General features: G+C 44.9%; 1 protein-coding gene across 1 annotated transcript in view; it reads right to left on the bottom strand.

Moving 5' to 3' along the window:
• MAPKAP1 (MAPK associated protein 1) overlaps window positions 1-14042 on the bottom strand; it is a 198332-nt gene extending 184290 nt beyond the window's left edge. The window contains exon 1 of the mRNA XM_056538602.1: window positions 13892-14042. The gene's annotated coding sequence lies outside the window, so the exon portion shown is untranslated. The remainder of the gene's footprint in view (window positions 1-13891) is intronic.
• Between the last annotated feature and the right edge of the window lie 5631 nt (window positions 14043-19673).

Raw genomic sequence — 19673 nt, forward strand, 5'->3', positions numbered from 1 at the left:
TCAAAAAGTCCCATCAAAACAATCATGGTACCGAGAAAAACTTCAGATCAAAATAAGTCCTCATACCGCCCCGTATACAGAAAAATAAAAGTTATAAGGGTCAGAAGATGGCAATTTTAAACATATAAATGTTGGTGCATGTAGTTATACTTTTTTTAAAGTAGTAAAATAAAATAAAAACCTATATAAATTGCATCACATTCTAACTATATGGACCTACAGAATAAAGATATGGTGTAATTTTTATCGAAAAGTGCACTGCGTAGAATCGGAAGCCCCCAAAATTTACAAAATAGTAAGTAAGTTACAAATAATTTTTTTTTGGTTCCGCCATAAAATTTTGGGTGAAATGATTGATGTCATTACAAAGTAATGGTGGTGCAAAAACAAGCCCTTATGAGTCTGTAGGTGCAAAATTGAAAGCGTTATGAAGTGAAAAATGAAAAAGCATCTGGTCTTTAAGGGGTTAAGGGGGGGAGGGGTGTTAGGAGTAGTTAGGGAACATAGCCTGAGTTAGTTTAGAAAAGTTTATTTGGTGACAGGTACTCTTTTAGGGAGACATCCATCAAAACTTAACTTGTCCCCTTATCCCCAGGATAATAAGTAAATGATCTCTCTCCCGGTACACGTTCCTCACTGAGCAACGGGGCCCATTCAGAAGATCGCAGGGGGGTCCCAGTGGTTGGACCTCCTGTGATCTCCTGAACGGGCCCCATTGCTCAATGAGGAGCTCGTACCAGAAGACAACACGTGTTCCTCACTGAGAGAGCAGGGGTCCCATCCCAGAGTGGTCGGCCCCACCACTACTTACCGTATTTTTCGCCGTATAAGACGCACTTTTTCTTCCCCAAAACTGGGGGGAAAAAGTCGGTGCGTCTTATACAGCGAATACACACCTATCGCGGCGGTCCCTGCGGCCACCAACGGCCGGGACCCGCGGCTAATACAGGACATCACCGATCGCGGTGATGCCCTGTATTAAGCCTTCAGACGCGGCGATCAAAGCTGACCGCCGCGTCTGAAGGGAAAGTGACACTAACCCGGCTGTTCAGTCGGGCTGTTCGGGACCGCCGCGATTTCACTGCGGCGGTCCCGAACAGCCCGACTAAATAGCCGGGTTAGTGCTTACAGGACACCGGGAGGGACCTTACCTGCCTCCTCGTGTCTTCTCCGTTCAGGGATCCCCTGTATGCCGGCGCTCTCCTTCCTCGTCATCACGTCGTCGCGTACGTGCGTCGGCGTGCGTAACGACGTGATGACGGCGACGGAGAGCGAGGATACCCGGTCGGCAGCAGAGACGTTCCGGAGAGATGGGGACACGGCGACAGCGATGGAGCGACATCCAGGGCAGCGGTGACGGGTCCGGAGAGGCGGGGACACGTGAATATTACCTCCTATGCAGTGGTCTTCAATCTGCGGACCTCCAGATGTTGCAAAACTACAACTCCCAGCATGCCCGGACAGCCAACGGCTGTCCGGGCATGCTGGGAGTTGTAGTTTTGCAACATCTGGAGGTCCGCAGGTTGAAGACCACTATTGGGTTCAAAATCTTTATTTTTTTAGATTTTGCCCCTAACAATTGGGTGCGTCTTATACGCCGGTGCGTCCTATAGGACGAAAAATACGGTATCCTGTGGATAGGGGATAAGTTAATTTTCGCTGGATTTCTCCTTTAACCCCTCCACAACTGTCACTGTATGTATAAGGCACAGCTGTGCGGCGGGTGTATGAAGAGAGTTCAGGAGCTGAGCCAGCTTCATACTGGCTAATGTAGGACATCACTGATCAGGCTGATGTCTGGAATTAACCCTTTAGACGCCATGAACAAAGTTGATCGCTATGTCTAAAATGTCGAAAACAAGTGACGGTAGCTCAGTGGAGCTGATCGAGACACCCACGGCAAAACCCACGGGGTCCTGATCAGCTGAAAGCACAGGCAATCAGTGCTCCAATAGTGCAGGCATCTTCAGCAGACTGTAGTAATGGAGAACCGATAACAATGATCAATGCAGTGCTATGGGTTCCTATGGCACAGCATTGTTCAGTGTCTGCAATCAAAAGATGGCAACTAGTAGTCCTCATGGCAGTGTTTTTCAAACAGTGTGCCTCCAGCTGTTGCAAAACTAAAAAAAGATTAAAAAAATAAAATTTAAAAAGAAAAAGGTAATGAATGTTAATAGGCCCCTCCCCTAATAAAAGTTTAAATCACTGCAATAAAAAAAAAAATGTAAATAAAAATATACATAAATATACATGGTATTGCTGCATGTATAAATGTCCGAACTATTAAAATATAACATTGATGCACCTTTTTCCAATCTCCAGTTACGGCATTTCTACACTCATCATCCTGATCGTGCAACTCTTCACCGTAATTTGCAGCCCTTCGAACAATTATGCATGGCCTCCTCGTACCCTCGTCACTCCGTCTCAACCATATATAGATTGTTATTGGCCCCCAGAAAGGAGTCCCTACCATCCTTCTGCCAAGCGTGGGAATCCGAATTAGGCAAGTTCTTCCCTCCTGAGCAATGGACTAGATGTTTTTTTCTTACCCATAAAGCTGTGATAGCCACGAAGCTTCAGGAAACAAGCTTCAAAATGTTGTCCCATTGGTATCATGTGCCTGCGATGCTTCATCGTTGGTACTCTTCTGTACCGAGCACTTGTTGGCGATGCGGACGTGACGAGGGCACCATGACGCACATTTGGTGGGGTTGTCCAAAATTAGAGCCCTTTTGGAAGTCGGTCCTTCGGGTTATCCAAGAGGTTGCTGGGGTCTATGTCCCCCCCCACTCCTGAGGCGGTCTTGCTATATATGTTCCCCCATGGCGCAAGAAAAATATAAAAAATCCCTGGCGCGACACCTTCTCCGGCGGCTAAAACGATCATTCCCAGAAGATGGAAAAGCCAGGAACCTCCCTCCTTAGATGAATGGCTGTATGAGATTACACATGTTAAATACATGGAGGAGCTTTTGGCCATTTCACCCGATGAGGTTTACAGATTCGGGGCTACCTGGCTTCCGTGGTCAGAATTCTGCTCGTCCCCAGCTTACAGACTATTGCTCTGAGCCTTTGCCTGGATGTGTTCCGCTTCGCTGCCGGCGTTATTGCTGTGAACCCTTGCCCTGGCGGCTTGCGCTTTGGCTGTGTCTTTCTGTCCTCATCTTCCCTCTCCCCCCCCTTCTTCTTTTTTCGTCTTTTTGTTTTTTAGTCCCTGTGTATGTTTGTGGTTCCCCCCTTTTCTTAATGTATTTAGGTATGTCTGTTTCTACATGTTTTGCTCTATGGTTAATCTCCCTACTTCTCCCCTTCTTTCTTTGCTACTGGTCTTCCTCTTTTTCTGATTACGCTTTCTCCGAGTTCAGATCTTTTACTTTTCCTTTTTATCCTTATTCTCCTCTACCTTGTTACTCGGCCTTTCTTGCACTCTGCCATTCTACCTCCTTGCCTCTGTTGACTATTTCTCTTCATCTTGGCAGAAGTTGCGGCCTGTCAAACTGGTTTCAATCTAGTTATACCTTACGATTTATGTGGTGTATGCCTTCTGAAATGTTTGACCATTTGTTTCTATTGCATATTGCTCGAGTTTTGGTCTTGCAAGTCCAATGATGTTACTGCACTGATATCCTCTTATTTTGTTGTGCTTCTATATACTCAATAAACACTTTTGAATTAGAAAAAATATATATATACAGTGGTCCTTCAAGTTACAATATTAATTGGTTCCAGGACGACCATTGTATGTTGAAACCATTGTATGTTGAGACCATAACTCTATGGAAACCTGGTAATTGGTTCTGAAGCCGCCAAAATGTCATCCAAAAATAGGAAAAAGTGAGGATTAAACAAAAATAAGTAGATAACTGATACAGATGAAGCAAATCCTTACATATAAAAGTAATAAAGATCTGCTGGGCGCTGTAAATCACTGTCTAGGTCAGTGTTTCCCAACCAGGGTGCCTCCAGCTATTGCAAAACTACAACTCCCAGCATGCCCGGACAGCCGTTGGCTGTCCGGGCATGCTGGGAGTTGTAGTTTTGCAACAGCTGGAGGAACCCTGGTTGGGAAACAATGGTTTATGTAGGGGACAGGAGCTTCTTCAGGGTCCCATACAGTACACCCAGTGTCCCAAATGGAGCCGCCCTTACTTTGTGTCCAAAGGAGCAGCTAAACCTGGCACAGGTAAGGAGTAGCACAGAACTTGTAGTTCCTCCCTGTACTGTAGGGGGCGCTACCAGACACCAGTCAGTGCATATGCTTCAGTAATAGAGGTGATTTACCAGTGAATGCCCAGTTCCTCCAGTTGTGACACATTTCACAGATCTGGACTGTCCATAGCATTGTATGTTGAGTCTGGTTTCAAGTTATTGTATGTTGAAACTATTGTATGTTGAGGCCATTGTAAGTTGAGGGTTAACTGTATAACATTGATGAAACCACACGGTCAATGGCAAAAATGTAAAAAAAAGAAATATCAAATAACAGGATTACACATTTTTAATCACTTCATATATCTGGAAAAAAAATATTTAAAAAATTATCAAAAAGTCGCATCAAAACAAAATTGGTACCGATAAAAACCGCAAAAATTAAGTCCTCAATGCCGTATATAAGAAGGGAAAAAAAAAAGTTATAGGGGACAGAGGAGGACAATTTTAATCATACTCTTCTTTATACATAAAGATCTTTAGGTAGTAAATTGAAACTGAATAAAGATAATAATGTGTCATTTTTACCGAAAAGAAAGTGCGCTGTGTATACTCACACGCTCACGCTCCTCTTAGAGAGCCAGGTACAGTTCAGCAGATCGCAGGGGGTCCTAGCAGTTGGACCCCCATTATCAGACACTTATCCCCTATCCTGTGGACAGGGGATATGTTGTTTTTTGCTGGACCACCCCTTTAAATACATCAGTGACGTCTATTTAACTATCAAGTATGCAATAGTAATTTGTATAATTTAAACGTATGTCTTAATAATGGTGCAATAGATCCAAATTCGGGGTAATATCAGGCAGGTATTTCAGATAGTCAGACTGGTTACTTGAATGCAAGATGAACCTGCTAAAAGACAGAAGGGTAAACGCTAGGTTCCTGTCACATACGGTCAGAATTCATGGGGCTCTAAAGTGAATTCCGAAATAAGCTGCCCCCGCCCTTGTTGACAGTCAACTGAACTGCACTAAAGAAATCAGAAGTACAACTACTTTCATTATTGCAGCAACCAAAAGATACTTAGTAGATATTGAATCTTTGATTCATAAGTGCTAGCAAAGCTAGACAACAAGAAGTCATTAGGATATGTTCGCACAGGACTGAAATGCTTCAGATTTGCTGAAGTGAAATAGAAGGTACAACATTGTTAAAGGGGTTCTCCACTGCCCTGCCTTCCGGAGCTCCGCTCACAGCGTCCGGAAGTTTATTTCTCCGAACGCTGTGTGCGGGCTTCTGTGTTCGAGGCCGCCCCCTCGTGACGCCACGCCTGCCCCCTCGTGACGCCACGCCCGCCCCCTCAACGAAAGTCAGCGGTTGCGCACCCTTCCCATAGACTTTCGTTGAGGGGGCAGGCGTGACGTCACGAGGGGGCGGCCTCGAACACGGAAGCCCGCACACAGCATTCGGAGTAATAAACTTCCGGACACTGCGAGCGAAGCTCCGGAAGGCAGGGCAGTGGAGAACCCCTTTAAAGGGGTACTCCTCCCCTAGACATCTTATCCCCTATCCAAAGGATAGGGGATAAGATGTATGATCGCGGGGGTCCTGCCGCTGGGTCCCTGCTGCATCCGGCATTCATTTAGCGCGTCGGGTGCAGTATCGGAGGCTCGTGACATCAGGGCCACGCCCCCTCAATGCAAGTCTATGGCCCCCTCCCATAGGCTTGCATTGAGGGGGCATGGCCGTGACATCACGAGCCTCCTGCCCCACATCACCAGTAGTCTGGCACGGAGAATAGTTCACTCTGTGTACCAGATGTCTGGGGTGCCGCAATCGAGATCGTGGGAATCCTCAGCGGTGGGACGCCCGCCATCAGACATCTTATATCCTATCCTTTGGATAGAGAGTACCCCTACTCCCGTGGAAAACTTTTTTTTTTTTTTATCAACTGGTGCCTGAAAGTTAAACAGATTTGTAAATGACTTCTATTAAAAATTCTTAATCCTTCCAGTACTTATTAGGGGCTGTATATTATTTATTATTATATATTATTTAATAGAAGTAATTTACAAATCTATTTGACTTTCTAGCACCAGTTGATTTAAAAAAAATCCTTCCCCCTTTAATGCATAAACTTGATGTATAGGTCAATAAAAGTTTTAAAACTTATGAATAGCTTTTAATTGTACAGTAACCATAGAAACATCTAAGGGTAGGGTCACACAGAAAGGATCAGCAGCATATATTACAGTGTGGATCCACCAATGATGGACCCTACAGTGTGCCTCCAACCGTGCCTGCTCGTAGTGGCAATCTGCAGCTATGAGAAGACACACAGGGGGAGCGGCCATAATGTGCGCGAGTACACTGCGCATGCGCACGGCAACTCGCAGATTGCTGTGTATCTGCTTGTAACGGCAGATTGTCGCTACGAGCAGGCACACTGTAGGGTCTATCGTCTGTGGATCCGCAGAAGAAAATACTGCGGATCCATTCTGTGTGACCTTACCCTAAAAGATTTAAAAACACTAAAGCAGCAAACTTTGTGAAAACCAAAATTTGTGTCCGTGTTCTGGCCATGACTGTATAGTCAGCATTTACAGCAAGGCTGGACAGTCTCCATTCCTATAGCCAGGTGGCCAAAACATATGATGATTGCTACTGGTGTCTAGCTTTTTGGGTTGTTTTCTATTGTCTATAAAAAGTTCTCCAAGAGGCTACAGTAAATTGTCCTCATCTTCTCTTGTAAATGTCAAAGGCACAGATAGTACTGCCTCCCTATAAATTATGTAGGTACAAATAAGACTGTCTCCCTGTCTATGGCAGTAAAAGATGTAGGCACTAAATGGTACTGATTTTAATGTTCGAGGTGGGACTTCGCTGCAGTCAGTAAATGGCTGGGGGGCAGCGTGACACTCTTGGCCCAGTTGTCACGATTTTGGGAAGAAAGAGGATGGTAGACGGGGATCTTAGCAGGTCATAGTCACCACTGGATCACAGGAGGTTAGTTTTTTTTTTTAAGGTTAAGTTTCTACTTGTTTTTTTGAGGGGGAAAAACGCCAATTCTGCCACATGGAATTTTTTGGCCCAAAAAACGCTGTGACCAGATGTTAGCTGCAAATCAATGAGAAATCTCAAAATTCTTTTTCCACTTGCCGTTTTTCAGTTTGGCGTTTTTCTAATCCTTTTGGCGTTTTTTCACTCTTTTTTGGCATTTTTCAGCTTCTTGGCGGTTTTGCAAAATCACAGCATCTTGAGCCACTGGCATTTTTTCCCCTGAAATCGTGGGTTTTAACTTTGGCGTTTTTTCAGGCGGTTTTCCATGATGGGAGTAGTAGTACCTGTACTAATTGACAGATCGCCCCGGGTCCGTTGCAATCCTCCTGTATAATGTATAGATGCGGTCGGCCGCTCTTCTATGGTCCCCTGCACTGACGTATATATACACCTATTCATATTTCCCGCAGAGAGTTGTGATTGACCAGATGGTTCCAGCCAATCACATTTCTCTGTGGGAAATAGGAATATGTGTATATATATATATACACGTCAGTGCAGGGGACCATAGAAGAGCGGCCGACTGCATCTATACATTATACAGGAGGATCACAGCGGGTGTCAGAAGTGACATCCGCTGTGATCTTTCCTTAACTGCAGGTACTACAGCTCCCAACATGGAACAGAGCATGCCCCATGATGGGAGTTGTAGTACCTGCATTAATAGACAGATCACAGCGGGTATCACTCCTGACACCCGCTGTGATCATCCCATCTATTGCAGAGATGTGGATCGGCTCTATACAGCGCTGGCATCTCTGCTCTGTACTCCGGCCAGTGATGTGAATAGAACAACCATCTGGCCGATCACCACTCTGGGCGGAAAATATGAATATGATGTTCTATTCACATCACTGGCCGGAGTACAGAGCAGAGATGTGAGACCGGAATAGAGCCGCTTCACATCTCTGCTATATTATGGACGATCGGGATATGGCTATTTGTACAGATTCTACTACTCCCATCATGGAACAGTGTGTTCCATGCTGGGAGTAGTAGTACTACCTAAAAAAAAAAAAATTTTTTTAAAGAGAGGAAAAAAAAGTGAAAACACACACAAAATTTATTAAAATGTAGTTATAAAAAAAGAAAAATTTCGTTAAATACATTTTTTTTCCCTCACTACTGCATCCTTTTTATTTAAATTTTTTTGGGTACCCAACTAATTTTGGGTACCAAAAAAATAAATAAAAAAAACGTCAAAGGGGCCAAAAATGCAATTTCCACACAAATGAAAAAATGCCAGAAAAAACCCCAGACGCAGGAAATTGAACTTGCATTTTTTTAGGAGTTTTTTCAATCCAAAAAACGCAGGGACAAAAAACCAAGTAGAAACTTAGCCTAATGCTGTTAAAGGGGTACTCCGGTGGAAAAATACATTTTCATGTCAACTTGCTCCAGAAAGTTAAACAGATTTGTAAATTACTTCTATAAAAAAAATTTAAAAAAAATTATTTCAGCATTATTATTGCTTGTTGGATCCCCTGAGGGTCAGGGGAGGAGATCAAGAGTTGAGCATGGCCCCCAAAACAGCAGGCAATGCTCGGCTCACTTGTGGGTTGTCAGTCAATGTAAAACGGGCATTATGTTATGGTTTTAAGTGATGGTCTATCCTCGGGGGGACCCTTCTATATTAGGGACTCATGTTTGTGCCGGGCTCAGAGTCTTCACAGGGGTGTGGAAATTTAATAAAAACTATTTGTCCACGGGACTAAAACATAACAAAATCTACTTGATGATCCACTTATCGCTTTTACACTCTCGTTTTTTTCTCGCGGCTGCATGCTGGCTATTTGTGGCACCCCCCGGCTACTGAGAACAGAGTATGGAGCGAGTGGGAGTTGGGAGCATACAGACTGCTGAGCGCCGCCGCGCTTGTCAGGTCCGGCCCTGCTTGCCCGAAGAAGGGCTAAGAGACGGAAAAATTCACCTGCCCGACGCCCAGAACTGCATGTCCCAGGCGTCGGGCAATAGGAATTCCACATCCCTTCTTCACTTCAGATTGGAGTTGATTCTACAAGGATGACTGTACCATTGCTTGGACTGCCTGCTTGTCCATAGGAACGAAGGATTTCTCTTCGTCTTTTTGTTTTTATTTTGTACCCTTCTTGGTTTACAATTTTTTTTTTTGAGAAGTATTGTTTTGTTTGATAAAAATTGTTCAATAGAAATATATTTAAAAAAAAATCTTTAATCTGTTCAGTGCTTATCAGCTGCTGTAAACTACAGAGGAAGTTGAGTTGTTCATTTCTGTCTAAACACAGTACCCCCTTAAGTGCCCAGATAAGCCCTTTAAAGCAAACGGTGTAGGCACAGATAGTACTCCCCTTCTTGGCAGTCAACATTAAATATGTAGGCACAAATAGCACTGCCTCTCAATCTCTGAAAGTGGATGATATATTAACTCTCTGTCTCTTACCATGAATGTTTTAAACACAGAAAGCACTGACTCTGTTTCTCAAAGTGAATGATGTAGGCACAGATAGTGCTGTGTCCCTGTCTCTCAATGTGAATGATGTAGGAACAGGTAGTGCTGTGTCCCTGTCTCTCAAAGTGAATGATGTAGGCACAGATAGTGCTGTGTCCCTGTCTCTCAATGTGAATGATGTAGGAACAGGTAGTGCTGTGTCCCTGTCTCTCAAAGTGAATGATGAGGGCCAGGGCTTAAAAAAAAAAAAAAAAAAAAAAGTGTTAAGAATCTAAAAGCAGCAAAAAAAAAAAAAAAAAGTTAGGAGCCAGGATTCTGCATGATGTGACCTCATATGTTCAGTCATGTGTCCCCTCATCTCCCCCTGTGTCACAGTCACAAGTGTCCTCTCATCTCTTCCTGTGTGTTACAGTAAATAGTGTCCCCCTCATCTCCCCATGCGTCAGTGATTACTGCCCCCATGTGTTTCAGTCATTAGTGTCCCCTCATCTTCCCCTGTGGGTCAATTATTTCTTGCCCTTCATCTCCCGTGTGTTTCAGTCATTACTAACCCTCATCTCCCCGCGTGCCACAGTCATTTGTGTCCCCTAATCTCCCCCCCATGTGTCACAGTCATTAATGTTCCCACACCTCTCCCAGTGTCAGTCAGTGTCCCCTCATCTCTCCCTGTATGTCAGTCATTAGTGCCCACTCATCTCCCTGTGTCACAGTCATTAGCATCCCCACATCCCCACCCCTGTGTGTCACAGTAATTAGTGTCCCTTGATCTTAAAAAATAAATAAATTAAAAAATTAAAAAAACTTGCCTCTGTCCCTGTGTTGATCCCCCATTCTGCCTTCGGTATTCAGCAGCAGATGTCTTTGTGACCACTGCAGAAGCCGCTGATTGGCCGTGGCAGTCACCTGACATAATGTATCACTGGAGCGCCGACCACAGACAGAACGGAAGATCAGTGGGGGAACAGAGGCAGAGGTAAGTAAAACAGTTTCCTTTTTATAAAAGATAGACAAGCCCTATTGAAAAAGACTGAAAACCTAGGTGCCACAATGAAGTTCTTAGTCGCCATGGTGACCTGGTGCATCAGACCCTGATGCAGAGATAGTACTGCCTGTAGATCTTTCAAAGTGAATGATACAGAGACGTATAGTACTGCCTCCAAGTCATAACTTATGTCTTTCTGCTGAAGGTTCCTTGTCCTGATCCAATCACTGTTTGACTTACACATTGTGCTCCCTCTCTAACAAAAAGATGTTCTTCAGCAGTTTTCCTGTGTCCCCGCTCTAACAACACAACATAAGGCTGGGTCACTTCTTCATCAAAAGTGGAAATATGTATTTGTCCTATCAAAATAACAGACACCAACCTGACAGACCTCACTGTAAGTCATTTGGGTGTGATGGATCTGGCACTGCATTGTAAACAGATCCATCCTCAGCTGCTGCAGAACCTCATCATACATATCTCAGCTGCTGTGGAACCTCACCATACATACATCAGCTGCTGCAGAACCTCATCATACATATCTCAGCTGCTGTGGAACCTCACCACACACACCTCAGCTTCTGCGAAATCTCACAATACAAACCTCAGTTGCTGCTGAACCTCATAATAAACAACTTAGCTGCTACGGAATCTCGTAACACAAATTTTGCTGCTAAGGAATCTCACAATACCTACTCGTGCAGCTGCAGAACCTCGTCATATAACCCTAAGCTGCTGATGAACTTGATATTACAGATCTCAGATGATGCAGAACCTCCTTATACCAACTCCAGCAGCTGCAGAACCTCATAATATACCCCTTAGCTGCTGTAGAACCTCGTAAAACAAACCTCAGCTGCTGCAAAACCTCATAAAACAAACCTCAGCTGCTGCAAAACCTCATAATATTCACCTCAGCTGCTGCAAAACCTCATTACACACCTCAGCTGCTGCAGAACCTCATATTACACACCTCAGCTGCTGCAGAACCTCATATTACACACCTCAGCTGCTGCAGAACCTCATATTACACACCTCAGCTGCTGCAGAACCTCATATTACACACCTCAGCTGCTGCAGAACCTCATATTACACACCTCAGCTGCTGCAGATCCTCATATTACACACCTCAGCTGCTGCAGAACCTCATATTACACACCTCAGCTGCTGCAGAACCTCATTACTCACCTCAGCTGCTGCAGAGCCTCATTACACACCTCAGCTGCTGCAAAACCTTAAATTACACACCTCAGCTGCTGCACAACCTTAAATTACACACCTCAACTGCTGCAGAACCTCATATTACACACCTCAGCTGCTGCAGAACCTCATATTACACACCTCAACTGCTGTAGAACCTCATAATATACACTTCAGCTGCTCACGAACCTCATAACACACACCTCAGCTGCTGCAGAACCTCATAATACACACCTCAGCTGCTGTGGACCCTCATAATACATATTTCAGCTGCTGCAGAATCTCATAATACATTTCAGCTGCTGCAGAACCTAATACATATCTTAGCTACTGCAGAACCTCATAATACACATTTCAGGAGCTGAAGAACCTCATAATACACATTTCAGGAGCTGAAGAACTTCATTATACAGACACCTGTGCTACTGCAGAACCTCATAATACAGACACCAGAGCTGCTGCAGAACCTCATAATACAGACACCAGAGCTGCTGCAGAACCTCATAATACAGACACCAGAGCTGCTGCAGAACCTCATAATACAGACACCAGAGCTACTGCAGAACCTCATAATACAGACACCAGAGCTACTGCAGAACCTCATAATACAGACACCAGAGCTGCTGCAGATCCTCATAATACAGACACCAGAGCTACTGCAGAACCTCATAATACAGACACCAGAGCTACTGCAGAACCTCATAATACAGACACCAGAGCTACTGCAGAACCTCATAATACAGACACCAGAGCTGCTGCAGATCCTCATAATACAGACACCAGAGCTACTGCAGAACCTCATAATACAGACACCAGAGCTACTGCAGAACCTCATAATACAGACACCAGAGCTACTGCAGAACCTCATAATACAGACACCTGTGCTACTGCAGAACCTCATAATACAGACACCAGAGCTGCTGCAGAACCTCATAATACAGACACCAGAGCTGCTGCAGAACCTCATAATACAGACACCAGAGCTGCTGCAGAACCTCATAATACAGACACCAGAGCTGCTGCAGAACCTCATAATACAGACACCAGAGCTGCTGCAGAACCTCATAATACAGACACCAGAGCTGCTGCAGAACCTCATAATACAGACACCAGAGCTGCTGCAGAACCTCATAATACAGACACCAGAGCTACTGCAGAACCTCATAATACAGACACCAGAGCTGCTGCAGATCCTCATAATACAGACACCAGAGCTACTGCAGAACCTCATAATACAGACACCAGAGCTACTGCAGAACCTCATAATACAGACACCAGAGCTACTGCAGAACCTCATAATACAGACACCAGAGCTGCTGCAGAACCTCATAATACAGACACCAGAGCTGCTGCAGAACCTCATAATACAGATACCAGAGCTGCTGCAGAACCTCATAATACAGACACCAGAGCTACTGCAGAACCTCATAATACAGACACCAGAGCTACTGCAGAACCTCATAATACAGACACCAGAGCTGCTGCAGAACCTCATAATACAGACACCAGAGCTACTGCAGAACCTCATAATACAGACACCAGAGCTACTGCAGAACCTCATAATACAGACACCAGAGCTGCTGCAGAACCTCATAATACAGACACCAGAGCTGCTGCAGAACCTCATAATACAGACACCAGAGCTGCTGCAGAACCTCATAATACAGACACCAGAGCTGCTGCAGAACCTCATAATACAGACACCAGAGCTGCTGCAGAACCTCATAATACAGACACCAGAGCTGCTGCAGAACCTCATAATACAAACCCCATGAGGTACTGCAGAACCTCATAATACAGACACCAGAGCTGCTGCAGAACCTCACTGACGGCTTGTAATACGTGTACAGCCGATCCTAGGCCTCAGCAGTAGCAGGGAGGTGGGTGAGACACTCCTGCAGGTCACCCTGTCCGGCCTCCACGTTGTTTACATCCCATCTGCACTGTGATGAGCTGTCCCTAGCAGGATGTAGGCTTGGAAGATACACAAGGGGTTAACAGCTCCTACCAGCATGCACTGCGCCCCTGCTCACCGGGCTCTAATACTGGCCCTGCTGCCCTCACCTGACTCAGCGCCGCCCGCTCCGGTAAATTGTCCCCCGGTTCCACAGTCTGTTATTACTAAACATCAGCGGAGGACGTTTGATGACGTCAGTGTCATGTGACCGGGCACAGAGATGACGTCGTCGAGTCATGTGACTAGTGCGGGTGAGTGTGAGGCGGAAGTTCCAGAGAGTGGTTTATATTCTAACTATGCTGGTGGGTTCTTATACTGCAGGGCAGATGAATGGAACAGTCCATCATATCCATGACAACCAATCTCTGTGCAGCTTTCATTTTACCAAAGTGGAATAGGAAATGAAAGCAGAGCTATGATTGGTTGTTTTAAGCAACATAGTTTTTCTTATTGTCTACTGCACAACTCTCTCCCAAAACTGTCTTTCATATTATAATATAACCCCCGTAAGAAAGGCAGCTTTTTTTAAACACAATTAAAACATAGAAAACTAAATTATTTTTTTTTAACCCCTTAAGGACTCAGGGTTTTTCCGTTTTTGCACTTTCGTTTTTTCCTCCTTACCTTTTAAAAATCATAACCCTTTCAATTTTCCACCTAAAAATCCATATTATGGCTTATTTTTTGCGTCACCAATTCTACTTTGCAGTGACATTAGTCATTTTACCCAAAAATGCACGGTGAAACGGAAAAAAAAATCATTGTGCGACAAAATTTAAAAAAAAAACGCCATTTTGTAACTTTTGGGGGCTTCCGCTTCTACGCAGTGCATATTTCAGTAAAAATTACACCTTATCATTATTCTGTAGGTCCATACGGTTAAAATGATACCCTACTTATATAGGTTTGATTTTGTCGCACTTCTGGAAAAAATCATAACTACATGCAGGAAAATTTATACGTTTAAAAATGTCATCTTCTGACCCCTATAACTTTTTTATTTTTCCACATACGGGGCGGAATGAGGACTAATTTTTGCGCCGTGATCTGAAGTTTTTATCGGTATGATTTTTGTTTTGATCGGACTTTTTGATCACTTTTTATTCATTTTTTAACGGTATAAAAAGTGACCAAAATACACTTTTATGGACTTTGGAATTTTTTTGCCCGTACGCCATTGACCGTAAGGCTAAATTAATGATATATTTTTATAGTTCGGACATTTACGCACGCGGCGATACCACATATGTTTATTTTTTATTTTTTTTACACTGTTTTATTCTTTTTATGGGAAAAGGGGGGTGATTCAAACTTTTATTAGGGAAGGGGTTAAATGACCTTTATTAACACTTTTTTTTTACATTTTTTTTGCAGTGTTATAGGTCCCATAGGGACCTATAACACTGCACACACTGATCTCTTACACAGATCACAGGCGTGTATTAACACGCCTGTGATCAGTGTTATCGGTGCTTGACTGCTCCTGCCTGGATCTCAGGCACGGAGCATTTATTCGCCGATCGGACACCGGGGAGGCAGGTAAGGGCCCTCCCGGTGTCCGGTCAGCTGTTCGGGACGGCGCGATTTCACCGCGGCGGTCCCGAACAGCCCGACTGACCGAACAGCCCGACTTTCAGTTTCACTTTAGAAGCGGCGGTCAGCTTTGACCGCCGCTTCTAAAGGGTTAATACCGCACATCGCCGCGATCGGCAATGTGTGGTATTAGCCGCGGGTCCCGGCCGTTGATTAGCACCGGGACCGACGCGATATGATGCGGGATCGCGGCGCGATCCCGCTTCATATCGCGGGAGCCGGCGCAGGACGTAAATATACGTCCTGCGTCGTTAAGGGGTTAAACAAAGTACATTAGAAAGATTTTTTTATTTACCATAAGGAGTTCAATAGCAAAAATGAGTTTTAATGATATTGCCCATTTGAGCTTCTGCATCCTAGAGTGGGATAAAGGTTGAAAACCAGCTAAATATGTTTTTTTTTTTCTGGCAGTTTTTGGAAAACTGCCACTGCAGTTTTTGAGCCAAAGTCAGAAGTGGATCCATAAGGGAGGAGAAATGTAAGTCCTTCCTTTATATGTCCTATTCCTTTTGAATGCACTTATGGCTTCGGGAACTTAGCCTTAGACTCGTTCACCATATTCTTTGCACACATTTTGTTGCACAGTGCACCTGAAATTAAATGTGGAAAAGTGAATTATTTCAGATACTTCCACAATTGGCCAATGGCTCCTTATCTGATCCCTTCCAGATCACTAACGGGTCTCGACAGGGCTGCCCCCTGTTCCCCCTCTTATATATTTTGTCCATTGAATCCTACAATTACTGGAGTAACTATAGGTGACAGATCTCATTTTACCCCTTACACGCTGATGGTGTGATCCTGTCCCTCACTGACCCCCTCATTTCCCTAAAGGGGGTCATGGACAACATCCTGAAATTTGGTACACTATCACCTCAACAAAACAAAAACACAGGCCCTTCCGGTCAACCTTCCCTCTCACACATTAGCATCACTCAAACATACTTACCCCTTTGACTGGAAGACAAATCACCTACAGTATCTGGGCATCATGCTCTCCTATCCACACAAGTCACTATATGGTGCAAACTATGAACCACTGCATCCATAACCACAGATGATGTCCACTGACGTCTCCTGGGTAGGCGATGTTCAAGATGTTCTTACTTCCCAAATACCTCTTCCGCACCCTCCCTATTCACCTTCCTTTTACCTTTTTTTCTAAAGCTCACTCCTTACTTTCCTCCTTCATATGGGTGGGTGGGCGACCAAGATTATCTGCAAGTATCCTTACCAGGATGAAATTTAATTGTGGTCTAGGTTCCCCTTTTATATTTATATTGCTACACTGGTCTCTATGCTTTGGCATTGGTGGAGCAGCACCTCCGACCTTCCTTGGGTTGAAATAGAAAATTTTTCCATAGCACCTTACTCGACCAAAGACCTCTTCTACCCTCCATTCTGAAATATCCCAGTCCCGCTTCTTCACAATCCCCTTGTACATGCTTCCTATGCAGCCCTCCATACAGACCTCCCACTATCCTCCTTACAAGCTTCAATACCTGACCTTGACATAAGTTTTTGGATCTCACAGGGGGCTACAAAAGTTGAGAATATAAATACTGGGAACTCCCTTAACACATTTCAAACACTTTCCACCACTTATCACCTCCCCTCCACGGATTTTTATAAATACTTGCAAATCGGTAATTTTCTACAAGACTTGCATCTGAGAGATGGCCCTAGGAATTATTAAGCCATACACCTGTTAACTTCTACTTTCAAAGGTTTAAGACCTTGGTATGACAATTTGCTAAGATCTAAGGCTGGGTTCCCATTACATTTTCCCCCATACGGGAGCGCATACAGCAGGGGAGAGCTAAAAACTTGCGCTCCCGTATGCCTTTTCTATGCGCTCCTGTATGTAATTCATTTCACTGAGCCGACCGCAGTGAAACGTTCGGTCCGGTCGACCACGGTTTTAGGTCTGGTTGTCAAAGCTCATACGGGGCAAAAATGAGCCATCCGGACCGAACGTTTCACTGCGGTCGGCTCATTGAAATGAATTACATATGGGAGCGCATGGAAAGGCATACGGGAGCGCACGTTTTTAGCTCTCCCCTGCCGTATGCGCTCCCGTATGGGGGAAAAAGTAATGGGAACCCAGCCTTACTCCTTCTCTAAATCTTATCCGCTTAGACATTGGGAGAGGGAGCTGGGTCTGGAATTCTCAACAGACGATTGGTGTTTAGCTTTTAAAACTATTCATGTTTCATTCCAATGCTCCTCACACATAGAATCTGCATTCAAGACAAACTACTCGTCATATATCCGGGCACTTCCCACTTGTGCTGGCGAGCCGTGGCTCACATGGCTCTCTCTATCATGTTTTATGGACGTGTCCAGCAGTTAACCCCTTCTGGACTTCCTGCAAGACCATACTTGTTACGCCGAGCGCTCCGGGTCCCCGCTCCTCCCCGGAGCGCTCACAGCGTTCTCCTATTCGCAGCTCCCCGGTCAGACCTGCCGATCGGGTGCGCTGCGATAATGTTCCCAGCCGGGATGCGATTCGCGATGCGGGACGTGCCCGCTCTCGATGCGCATCCCGACTCGCTTACCAGACCCGTCTGTGCTGTCCCGGCGCGCGCGGCCCCGCTCCTTAGGTCGCGCGCGTGCCGGGTCTTTGCGATTTAAAGGGCCGGTGCGCCACTGATTGGCGCATGAGGTTTTAATCAGTACCTTCACCTGTGCACTTCCCTACTTATACCTCACTTCCCCTGCACTCCCTTGCCGGATCTTGTTGCCTTTGTGCCAGTGAAAGCGTTTCCTTGTGTGTTCCTAGCCTGTGTTCCAGACCTCCTGCCGTTGCCCCTGACTACAATCCTTGCTGCCTGCCCTGACCTTCTGCTATGTCCGACCTTGCTCTTGTCTACTCCCTTGTACCGCGCTTAGCTCAGCAGTCAGAGAGGTTGAGCCGTTGCCGGTGGATACGACCTGGTTGCTACCGCCGCTGCAAGACCATCCCGCTTTGCGGCGGGCTCTGGTGAATACCAGTAGCAACTTAGAACCGGTCCACCGATACGGTCCACGCCAATCCCTCTCTGGCACAGAGGATCCACCTCCAGCCAGCCGAATCGTGACAATACTGCACAAACTCCTGGGCTGCAATCCTCCCTGGTCAGCCCAATATGTCTTACTATTTCTCCAGCTACATACACTACCTCGCAAACTCAGGGATCTCTATTGCATAGTGTGCATCTTAGCAAAAATAGCTACAGTCATGACCGTAAGTGTTGGCACCCCTGAAATTTTTCTTGAAAAGGAAGTATTTCTCACAGAAAAGGATTGCAGTAACACATGTTTTGCTATACACATGTTTATTCCCTTTGTGTGTATTGGAACTAAACCAAAAAGGGAGGGAAAAAAAAGGAAATTGGACATAATGTCACACCAAACTCGGACATAATTGGACATAATGTCACACCAAAAATGGGCTGGACAAAATTATTGGCACACTTTCAAAATTTTGGAAAAATAAGATTGTTTCAAGCATGTTATGCTCCTTTAAACTCACCTGGGGCAGTAACAGATGTGGGCAATATAAACATCACTCCTGAAAGCAGATAAAAAGGAGAGAAGTTCACTTAGTCTTTGCATTGTGTGTCTGTGTGTGCCACACTAAGCATGGACAACAAAAAGAGAAGAGAACTGTCTGAGGACTTGAGAACCAAAATTGTGGAAAAATATCAACAATCTCAAGGTTACAAGTCCATCTCCAGAGATCTAGATTTGCCTTTGTCCATAGTGCGCAGCATTATCAAGAAGTTTGCAACTCATGACACTGTAGCTAATCTCCCTGGGCATGGACGGAAGAGAAAAAATGATGAAAGGTGTCAACGCAGGATAGTCCGGATGGGGTGGATAAGCAGCCCCAAACAAGTTCCAAAGATATTCAAGCTGTCCTGCAGGCTCAGGGAGAATCAGTGTCAGCGCGAACTCGACATTTAAATTAAATGAAACGCTATGGCAGGAGACCCAGGAGGACCCCACTGCTGACACAGAGACATAAAAAAGCAAGACTACATTTTGCCAAAATGAACTTGAGTAAGCCAAAATCCTTCTGGAAAAACGTCTTGTGGACAGATGAGACAAAGATGGAGCTTTTTGGTAAAGCACATCATTCCACTGTTTACTAAAAACGGAATGAGGCCTACAAAGAAAAGAACACAGTACCTATAGTGAAATATGGTGGAGGATCAATGATGTTTGGGGGTTGTTTTGCTGCCTCTGGCACTGGGTACCTTGAATGTGTGCAAGGCATCATGAAATCTGAGGATTACAAACAGATTTTGGGTC

Source organism: Hyla sarda, chromosome 9, assembly GCF_029499605.1.
Source record: "Hyla sarda isolate aHylSar1 chromosome 9, aHylSar1.hap1, whole genome shotgun sequence".
Classification (NCBI taxonomy): Eukaryota; Metazoa; Chordata; class Amphibia; order Anura; family Hylidae; genus Hyla; species Hyla sarda.